At 40.3% G+C, this 10733-nt stretch overlaps 1 protein-coding gene across 1 annotated transcript in view; it reads left to right on the top strand.

The window, feature by feature from the left end:
* Positions 1-10733, top strand: part of LOC127367673 (dolichyl-diphosphooligosaccharide--protein glycosyltransferase subunit STT3B) — a 63307-nt gene that overhangs the window by 14828 nt on the left and 37746 nt on the right. The window lies entirely within an intron of this gene.

Raw genomic sequence — 10733 nt, 5'->3', positions numbered from 1 at the left:
ATGAAATGTCAGCGACAAAGATTGTGACAGGTTAAGTCAAGTGGAAATAACCCCAGCAGAAAAGCAAAGTAAAGAAAGGTGAGAAGGCTGCGGTCAGATTTTCAGTGAAAAACTACGCACGATTTCCTTCCCCACTCCTCTTCTGTGCTCCCTTGATATTCCTCCCCACTGCTCCTCTCCTAAGATCCACATGAACGGGCGCATTAAAGGAAATGACTACTCAGCTTACTTCCCATCAAAGAAATGTTGTTACCCTGATTAAATGTACAAAGAAAGCTAGAAATGATCATAATGGCCTTGCCTTCTTTTCACAGCTGATTAATCTTTTAATGTGACAACAAACAGAGTCTCGTGGCTGTCACAGATAAATATTTATCAGGATTACACATTCTTTGTCCCTGTTTGATAACCAACAAAAGACAAAGGGGCTTGATTGCTTTGTTTTACATAACATTACAATTCTCTGCACAAACAGTAATGAAGTGGGGGAATTTAACTGAAAAGTGTCACTTTGTCTCTCTACTTAACTGCTAGGTTAGGCTTCATTCCTTTCCCCTCCTTCCTACCCCCCCCCACACACACACACACACACCATCCCCTCCCATCTCTTTCCCTGATATTCACTGTGTCACTATGTCTTCCCCAGCTTGAAGGTTTCTGCTGGTTGCCAGTTAAATTAGCCCAGAGAGTTGTTGAAGCACAGCATTCCTCTTTGATGTAGCCCAGCCAGTCCCTATACTCTTTTACTCTTGTTGTTGCTCTTTCCCCCCATCTCTCATCTTTCTGTCTCAGAGCCAATATATTTCTTTCTGCTCCCCTTTTCGCCGTTGATCTTGTTTTCTCTGTCACGTGGCTTGACTGCCCTTACGTGTTATCCTGGCAGTGACATGAATGGTGAAGTGAACACATGGGGATGTTTGTAGAGGAGATTGGCGTATTTTCCTCTGTTAAAGAGATTAGTGGTGTCTGAATAAGGAGATCGACTGAATCCTGGCTGATAACCTGGCTGACTACAGGAGAGTGACCTGTAATATCTCAGGGAAGATAGACCGTATCCTCTAGAAGGATTCCACTTAGATAGGAAATACTGCAGTGAATTCAGCTAATGCAGTCTTAAAGCACTGTTACAGACATAGCATTTCCATTAGGGTTTTCAGGGGGAAAGGTGTACATTTTGCCAGCTACACAAGGCTCCATTGAGCTGAGCTGTAATACTATATCCCAGTATCTTTTAATTATGCTATGGCTATAGAAAACACTCATTTCTGATTGACAGAAACAGTTTGACCACTGTTCTGTAGAGTGCAAAGGGACTGTGGGTTACCATAGCAACAATATTTGAATACAGCCTCTCTTGTTTTTCCTTTGGCAAAAAAGCATGATAATACACTCCTTCACACCTTCCTCACTATGATGATGGAAGTGTTCAGATCTGCAACAAACTAACTGATAATTTCTCTAATATCTTTCCTCTGTGTCCTTTCATGTGGACAACCGAGATCTGAACATGTGCACTGTTGTCTTCATATTTAAATGATATCCTGCTCCCCCCCCCCCGTGACAGCTCTGCCTTCCAGTGCAGCTGTTCAGAACAGCTATAAACACATTTGATTTCCAACATGGTTAGACAACATGTCCTAAGAATCACTTATTTTCCAGCATAACCTGACACTTTGATATACAGGATATACTGCGTATACATTAGGGGTGTAAGAAAAAATTTAAAAATATTGCAATATTTAGTTTTGTAATTTGTGTCGGGCTGTGTATTGGCAAGAGTCTGGCAATATAATATGTATCACTATACGGGGGTTACGATTCAATATGCATAGGAAAACAATATGCATAAAATCTGAGCAGAAGTCCCTGTAACGTCCAACATCATAGCTCTCAGTTTGCATTCACAGCATTGCCATCTAGCGTTTAAGGGGTTCAGTAGCAAAAATCAAAAATCACAAAACAAAATATCGCAATACGATATTTTTCAATATTTACTTTGCTTAATATTGATTTTCAAAAACACCCCCATAAAGGTCAAGTTAACTTTTTTAACTCAGACTTTATGCATATGGAGGTGATCATTACACTATGATAATCTTCTTGAAATTTGATTTTCTTGAATTGCAATATATCACCTTGCTTACAGTATCACAATATATTGAATCGTAACCTTTGGATTGTGATATGTATCATATCACCAGACTCTTGCCAATACGCAGCCCTCGTATACTTTACAAACTTTATTCTGTTATTTTTGGTAGTCTGCAGAATTCCCATCTTTGTAAATCCCAAACCTCTAGCAGTTTACCAGCTTTTTAAAAGCCAAGTAAAAAGTGTTTCATTGAGCCCCAGTTGAGGGAGAAGCTTTGTCAAGAGCCGGCTGTGAATTTCTCTTTCAGCCTGAGAGCCAAATGACAAATAGGACAGCCTTGCCCCAGAAGCCAGACTCATGGAAACATATTGCCTCCTTCATCATGTGGGCAGCCACCCACCATAGATAGGCCCTTGACCTCTAATTTAAGAAACAAAGCTCCAGGCCTCACAATGACAAACTGTAATTGCTCTAGTTACTCTAAATGCATTTGCATCATTTTTCCACAGTTAGACCCAGTGTAGCCGCATCGACCTACATGTTCCACTGCAGTCCATAATCGGAATGGTTATGCTTTATACCCTCATGACTATGACGACAAGTGTCACACAGCAACCTTGTATTAGTATTGATGACCTGCTTTTAATATGAGGATACATACAGGAGCAGAGATTTCCACTGCTATATCTCTGTGTCATTTATTATTAGGAACTTGACCTTAGTCTGAGTGGAGACTGAGTGTAGTAGAGTCAGTATATAGGCCAAAAGAAAGAGAGTGGATGAGCGGCCTGCTTATGCTGCGAGATTTTTATAGTCTCAGCAAAAGTTAAAGAGAAAGCGTATTATTCTCAAAGAAATGATCAGTCACATCAGTAATACAGTAAACAAGCAAACCAAGGCCAGCCAGCCACCCCCTCTGTCTATAATCTCTAATAGCTCTCATACATGTTGTCATAAGGTCTGGAGCCTATAGGGCTATCAGCTCATTCTCATGGATGAGCCTGCCTCTATATTTACTGGCAGCTACATTTCATGGTCTGCATTAAAGAGCCCACAGCACACACACAAGCACACACAGACAGACCTGCTGTATGGTCTGTATACCTAATAAACGTCATGATTTTATGGTAGTGTTGCTGAGGAGCCGGTGCACGGTAGTCACAAAACAGCAGTCCTCAGGCCAAGGCTGCAGTGATATGAAAGGAAATGCACTCATCACTCAGTGGAAAATATGAAAGGCCGGAGCAGACACTTCAAACAGTTTTAAGCTGTCTGCTACCAGAGCAGTAAAGTTGACAAATGTAATCAGGTTCATCATGACCATGTATCGGAGTTTGTGGATCACGAAATGGCCAGTGTGGTTTTGTTTGCCAAGCTCAATTGGTCATGCTAATATCTTCCTGGCATTTGTAGGAAAAGATTGTCGTGGGGTGAATTTTAAAGGTCCAGTGTGTAACATTTAGCAGGATCTATTGTCAGAAATGGAATAAAATATTCATAGGTATGTTTTCATTAGTGTATAATTACCTGAAAATAAGAAATCATTGTGTTTTTGTTACCTTAGAATGAGCTGTTTTTATGTACAGAGGGAGCGGGTCCTCTTCTACAGAGTCTTCCATGTTGTTTTTTCTACATTAACCCAGAATGGACAAACCAAACGCTGACTCCAACGCTGATAGATGTTTCTCAGCCCGTTCTCATTCCCAGGTCCTCAAATATTGGCTGGAGCTGTGTTAAGTTGATTGCAATCTGCAATTTCACCACTAGATATACCACTACATCCTACACACTGGTCCTTTAAAGGGTAAATTAACACCTGCTGAAAATCTTGTTTTTGCTGACCTTTCACCTTGCTGCAGTAATGCACAGCTGTACTCCAGGACCCAGTGACATCACTGTTGGGGGTGGTGACGGGTTCAACCGAGAACACTTCTGGGTTTGGTTAGAGGTAAAACGGGCTTGAAACTTCCAACCCGAGAGTGCAGCAAAACACAGCTTTTTAGGCTGCTGTTTAGTTACTCTTTAATGTTGTTTTAGAGTTTACTCTCAAATGTAAAAAGATTAGTAGCAAACTAATAACAAATTTAATTTTGTAAGATATCGCATCCTATTCTTCTGTCAAGACTTTATAGCACTGTGACCATATCGCTTTTTTTTTATCCATGCTGTGTACTAAACACTTAACATAACATAACATGCAGGGTGAGTAATGGCACCGAGCCACCGACTAAATGGAGGTCAATTTTTGCTGTGGCTGGTCAGTTTGTCTCCTCTGACAGCCACGTGGCAAATAATTGGCCATAAGCTGGAGATTGTATTCAGCACTAAGTTGTGCTGTTTTGACTAAAGTGAAAATAGCAGGTGAACTCTGAGAATTGCCAGACACAGTGGGCACTATACACAAAAGCCAGCCTTCTTCCCTGAAGCCACAGCACGGACAGAATGGAGAACTTTAAGAGGAAGCTACTGTGTGCAATCTTTGAGCTGATGTTGTGGGTAGTTTAATGTACATTATATCCATTTAAACTTGTTTCTTAGAAGGTAATGAGGTATCTGGTGTGTTTGTCTCTACTGTATGCTTGTACAGTGATTGCACGGTTTATAATTATGAAGACCAGGGTAAGGAGCAATAATACCTTTCCTCCAAACAAGGTCATTTTTTTTTCACTTCGGAGGATTACTCATTTAAATTAAGGTTAAATGAACTCCTATGTGTATACCTGCTTTTTTTCGTTCCTCTGAGCAGGCAGCACTTTTAGTCTGAGCAGTAGCTCCCAAAATTTCACAAACCTTAGCGCTCCTAAATGTTTCTTTTTTCATCAACACCCAACCCAAAGTGAAATAATATATGCCTAATCTCAATTTAGATTTCTTGATGAATTTTAACTTAAAAAATGAATAAAACAACTTTAAAATTCAGACAGAGGTATTGTAATTGGTTACAGTTAAAACATTATCTAGAGCTACTTTGACAACACACCTTTGTCACAAATTCAAAAAATGCATTCTAATCCTGGCACCCAGACAGAGTGACAGTATAGGTAATATGAATGATCAACTGTCAACTAGTGTACTTCTAATAGTACTAGTAGTAGTGCAGTTGTGGTATTTCTACACTTATGATTTCTGTATTTATATGTTGGGGGCGTGTGTGTATGGGGGTGTGTGTGGGTGTGTGTGGGGGTGTGAGTTGGGGTGTGGAGTGTTCCAGGGTATGTCAAAAATGTTTATGGGCGGGGCATCCTGGTAGCTTACATGGAGAGCTGAGTCCTTGTTGCAGCGGCCATGGGTTTGAATCTGACATGTGGCCCTGTGCATGAGCCCCAAAGAAATAAAATAAATACATTGTATAGGCTCCCAGGTGCCCTTGGGCACTACGTTGGAGACCCATATTTTAGGACCTATGAGACAGAATTAGTGGATTTTCTTTGAAAAAGGGAAAATAATTATGCTGTAATGAACACAATAGAATGGGACCAGGATCAATTGATAGTCTAATAAAGTGACTAAATATGAAGTTATTATTTAATATAAATGTCTCCTCCTTTTTTGATGTGGCAAACTGTAGAACTAAAATATAGGTCTACAGAGGAAAAACAAACAAACATGAACCTTGCGGTAACCTCGGCCCGTCCTTGTAGCACTCACTTTGCGAACCATTGCCCTAGAGCTGCTGTAAGCTGCTATGAAAGCCCTGCAGGCTGCTCATGAGGCAGCAACAAACCCTTTCCTCATTGAAATAAGCCGGTCTGGCTGCATGCTTGGTAGAACAACTCGACTAGAGCACTAGCACCATTTTCTCAGTAGTTTAAATAAGCTGAATTGCTTATGTGCCACTGTGTATGTGGTTATGTGTATGTCTATGTATTCTAATCTTAAAAAATAATAAGTAACATAGAGGAATATAAGTTACAAGAGGAAAAAGTCAGGAACTGAGGTGGAAGGTGCGCTGGTGGAGCTGCTCTGTTCTGTGCACGCGGTGTGGTCAATAGGCTCTTATTATTTTCCCAGAGGCTGTGTGAATAGCCAATGCTTCCTCAGAGTGCTGTGTGTGTGCGCAGTAAATGATAGTTTGCGGAGCTGGTCTGTCTCATCTCCTATGATCTGCTCCTAAGGCACTCAGATGTGTTGAGCAGCTGGTTGGAGAAGCAAAGCAACTCCTCATTAAATAATCATCATGACTGCAATGGGCTGAGACAGTGTTGTTGTTAGGCTGTTAGTGCTTCTGACTGACCAACCAGTGCTGCTGGAAAAGTGCTCAAACCAACCCTGTGAACTCAGCTTTCATTACAGCATAGTAATTATGTAAATTCTGTAGTCCATGACATTGTGGTGTCAGATTGAGATTTTAATTCTGTATGTGTGACTTCAAATATTAATCAAATATTCCTAAAATCGTTAGAGTTTAGCATTCTGTACATGCCGATTGGACATCCTTTGAAATTGTCAAAGGTCAGAAAAGTTTAGAGTCAGCACAGTGCAGAACTTTCACCTGCTTTAAATCCTCACTGCACCATCACACACACTCTTCCCCCTCAGATTGCTGCCTCAGGACCTTTTTTGACGAGCTCCAAAACTCCAAAAAGACACATTTCCTTAATGCATATTTGATAGTGTCTCCTGTCCAGGGAAGAGGCTTTTTCACTGTGTTGTGTCAGGACTCTAAGCTAACCAGTCAGCAAGGTAAGCACTTCTGGGAGGCTAATGTGTTTCCCTCCTCCTTTCCTTCAAAGATCATCTGGCCCAAATATATACCCAGTTAACTTAAACTGGACTGAAAAAGGTACCATTTTTTTCAACACATCACTGCTGTTTGAGGTCGTCTTACATTTCTTACTGTGTTTACTTTACCGATCTGTTTATCTCCAGCATACTGATGTTCAAGAAAAATATATTCTCCTCGGGACCGGCGGTGTAAAGCAACAAAATGTCTCTGTTAAGCAACAGAGGCAGCCCCACATGCTGAGCTCTCTGAAAGTAAGCGAATGCACATAGTGGAGAGAAGAGCAAAAATATGGGAAGGAGAGCAGCCAGACACCACAGGGGTCCTACACATCTCTGTAGGGCTGCTTATCAGGGCCCATCTTCACTGTGTAATGAAAGTTTTCCCTCTGTTTGGTTGGGTTTAGGATACTTTTACGAATCCGAAAGCAAGCACCTGCTCCGGTCATGAGACGAGCTCTGCTCCACTGCTATCTGTATTCACATAATTTCTCCCAAACTCTTAAATATCTCACACAGCAGGGAGGCATGTGGTTCTATGAAAGGATCATGCTTGTGGTGAATTTTTTTTTTTTTTTTTTGGCCATTCTTCTATGAATGTGCATTGTGATAGCATGGATAGCAATGCAAAGGGGCTACAACTAGTAGTATTTTATATTATTGAATAATCCTTTAACAAATTTCCTAATAATTGTCAGAATAATGAAAAAAAAGAAGTGTACGTCATAATATCCCAGAGCCCAAGTTTACATCCTCAAATGGGGAACGATTCAACATGGCTGCCTCCATGGAAAGGGACTAATGTATCAAAAACAACAACTCTTATTTTCAGGGGATTATACACTAATGAAAACATACTTATGAATATTATATTCCATTTCTACAACGCAGTACAAAGCGTCAGTACTTTATGACCTGGAAATGAGCCTCAACTATCCACTATCTTTCCCCAGCATAACTGACCCCTGCCATTAAGTCTGTTTAAGACCCTTTGTGTCTGCTGTGAGCTGTTTTCTCCTCAGACTCTTCAGTCAGCCTGCTACAGATACAAACTGGTTGTGGTGTAGATCCACCTCGAAACTACACAGAACTCTTTTCTTCAGTGTTTTTCTACAAGGAAATTACAACACTGATACAAAATTGAATAAAGCCATATGGGTTGGAACGGCGAGCAGTACAGATTGATAAAAGGAATCAGACTAACCTAATGAGATGAGGGGAACGGTAACCACACTACTACGCTCCTTTTTTAAAGGTTTTATTCTCTTTCTCATCAGTTTCTGAAATGGACTTGAACTGCAGAGAATCAGACCATGAAATAGGCTACTAACTCAAATGACTTTTTTTGAATAGGATTTTTGAGGTGTGCTTGGTTTTTGCCAAGAAAAAGAGGACAATTTGAACACAGTGTGGCAGCTCTCGCAAAAATAAACATTATTCACTTCACTGTTTTTCATTTGGTGCTAGAGTTGAACCTGTAACCTGCCAATAATAAGCCCTGCTTCTCTTGTAGTCTAAATCCTACAACCCTGCATATAGGACTATTATTTGAGTGCTCTCCTCCTCAGACAGCAGCAACAGGTATTGTCAGTTTTCTACATCTGTGGTACTAGTGTGGGCCTGAGGTCACTGCTGGGCCTTCTTTTCTGGCTGCCCAGATAACTTAAGTAAGTTTTCATCAGCGCTGGTCCTGGGGTAAAATAAAACTTCTCTAACTGCTTTGGTTTCTGGCCACATGTAAGACCACATGTGATGAAGTATCATGTCTGTCCCTTTTGTCCCCTGCTGCTATCTCCCCTCACCTAGTTAGATTATTTAGAGAATGAATAAGGGTCACTACCTCCTGCAGCAGTTTTCACAATTAGGATCCTTTGTGTGCAGCCTCCGAGGCACAAACTGAACAGAATGTCTGAGGTCAATTTTAGTTTGGAATTTGTTTCATCTGATTTCTCTGGCATATGGAATGCAAGGGGAAAGTAGCGGGCGAGTTGTACAATTGTTAGTTCGCACCTATACTCACCCTTGGGTGTTGTTTTTTAATCAGCCAGTTGTACTCTGGTGCACTCATCCTCATTGTGTCTCGTCGTACCGCAATATAGGATTTGTGGGACTTTGATGAGACATCATCAGATTTTAATAAATGCTTTTGTGTGAGGTCCCCCTCCTCCCCCAGTCTATAAACCGGCTTAGTTTTCACTCTCTGGCTCTGACTTGCACACACCTCCTCCTTGATTCTACCTAACCAAACAAAGTCTGGGATGTAGAAGAAGGTTTATCTCTCACACTCCTTTACTCTGTGTGTGCGTGCATGTGTGTCTGTTTCTCTCAGCTTTTTTTTCTATCCCCCTTATGCACGTTTAAACTTCTCTCAGCACTAGGCCTGACACAATAATTATAGTTATCGTCTTATCGTACAATCTATACAATATGTAATTCATCGACTTTGTTTGAATTGAATTGTTTAAGAATGGAGACATGATGCCAGAATAAACAGCAGCGTTTGCCCTACCATTACAACAATATATTGCCTGTTAGGGAATGAATGACTCTGTAGCCTAACCCTGTGCCAAATGTTTAATAGATAGATAGATCTTTATTGCCATTGTACTCGGAACAATGAAAAACAGTTTAGCAGCTCTTCAGCAGTGTGCAGCATAGTGCAATAAGTGAAGAGAAGCAAATTTAGAAATAAAAGCAGAATATATGCAAAGATAATATTTAAGTGCAGTTTTTGTTAACAGATCCTGAGAATCCATTTTATTTATTGTTTGGGTTGTGTGGTTTTATTTATGTCCTATTTATCAAGGATAATTTAATATGTTTTTCACATTCCATTTCCAATGTCTGAATATTGTTAAGAATTAAAAGTTAATTGCTTTTTCAAACACTGCAATTGCATTATTATGCTTATCATTACATCATTATTATGGCATAAAATGGTCTTAAAATGACAATAACATTTATCACAATTATTTCTGGGAGAAGCAAATTAAGTTATGTGACAGGCCTCCTTAAGGTTTTCATGTCTTCCATTTTGACAATCAGCATTAAGACATTACAGGTGGGTTCAAATGCCAAAGAAAACCAAACCTGTTTGCTTGACTGAAATGTCCAGCTATCCAAACACCAGCACTGTCCGTTCAGTCAGACTGTTACTCATCGTTACTCTGGCTTTTGTGTCTCCTTGCTACAGACAGGCTTTGTTGTTGTGTTTTCCATTTGATGTGTTGTTGCATCTTCTGTTGAGCTGCCCAGACCCTCTGCATGGGGAGACTAGGACATCAAAACAACACTAGTCTCTGATCACTCACCTCCCTCTGTGCTTGTTCTTCTGCTCCGATCAATCTTTCTCTCCATCCAACATTTTGTACGACTTGCTTTAATTAAAGTCTCGAGAACCACTTTTGCTCCTGGGTCCGTTTCAAGATAGGTTCCAGTTCTAAGCAGTGTTGTTTCTTTAACCATGCACAGGTGCGAGGATGTGTGCTGTAATTGATACTTTTTAATAAGCAGCAAAGCCAGATAACACATTCTCATTGCTTTTTCATTTTTTCTTCCTGTGGGGCGTTCTGTGCTTTGCTCCTTTCCTTCCCCTACTCCACAGCCTCGGCTTACGCGCTCCTTTCTCCACTGGGGGTGGGAAACAAATCAGTTGTTGGCCAAGTCACGATTCAGACTCGTGATAATTCTAATATTGAAAACACTGTAAAGCATTTCTAAATGAATTAGTTAAACATACTACAAGGAGTTTTTGATTAGTTTTGAAACAGTGTCAATTTAGTACTGATGCCTCCTATATGTTATATATGTTATATGTTAGCTACACAAACAATAGGGCTCATACAATATACTTATCATCTTATTTGATACAATTACCATACTTGGGATGCTGATTTGATATGTATTTCGATTATTTCTC

This window comes from Dicentrarchus labrax, unplaced genomic scaffold, assembly GCF_905237075.1.
Source record: "Dicentrarchus labrax unplaced genomic scaffold, dlabrax2021, whole genome shotgun sequence".
Taxonomy (NCBI): Eukaryota; Metazoa; Chordata; class Actinopteri; family Moronidae; genus Dicentrarchus; species Dicentrarchus labrax.
The sequence above is the reverse complement of the archived record's forward strand: the minus strand, read 5'-3'. Positions and strand labels throughout refer to the sequence as shown.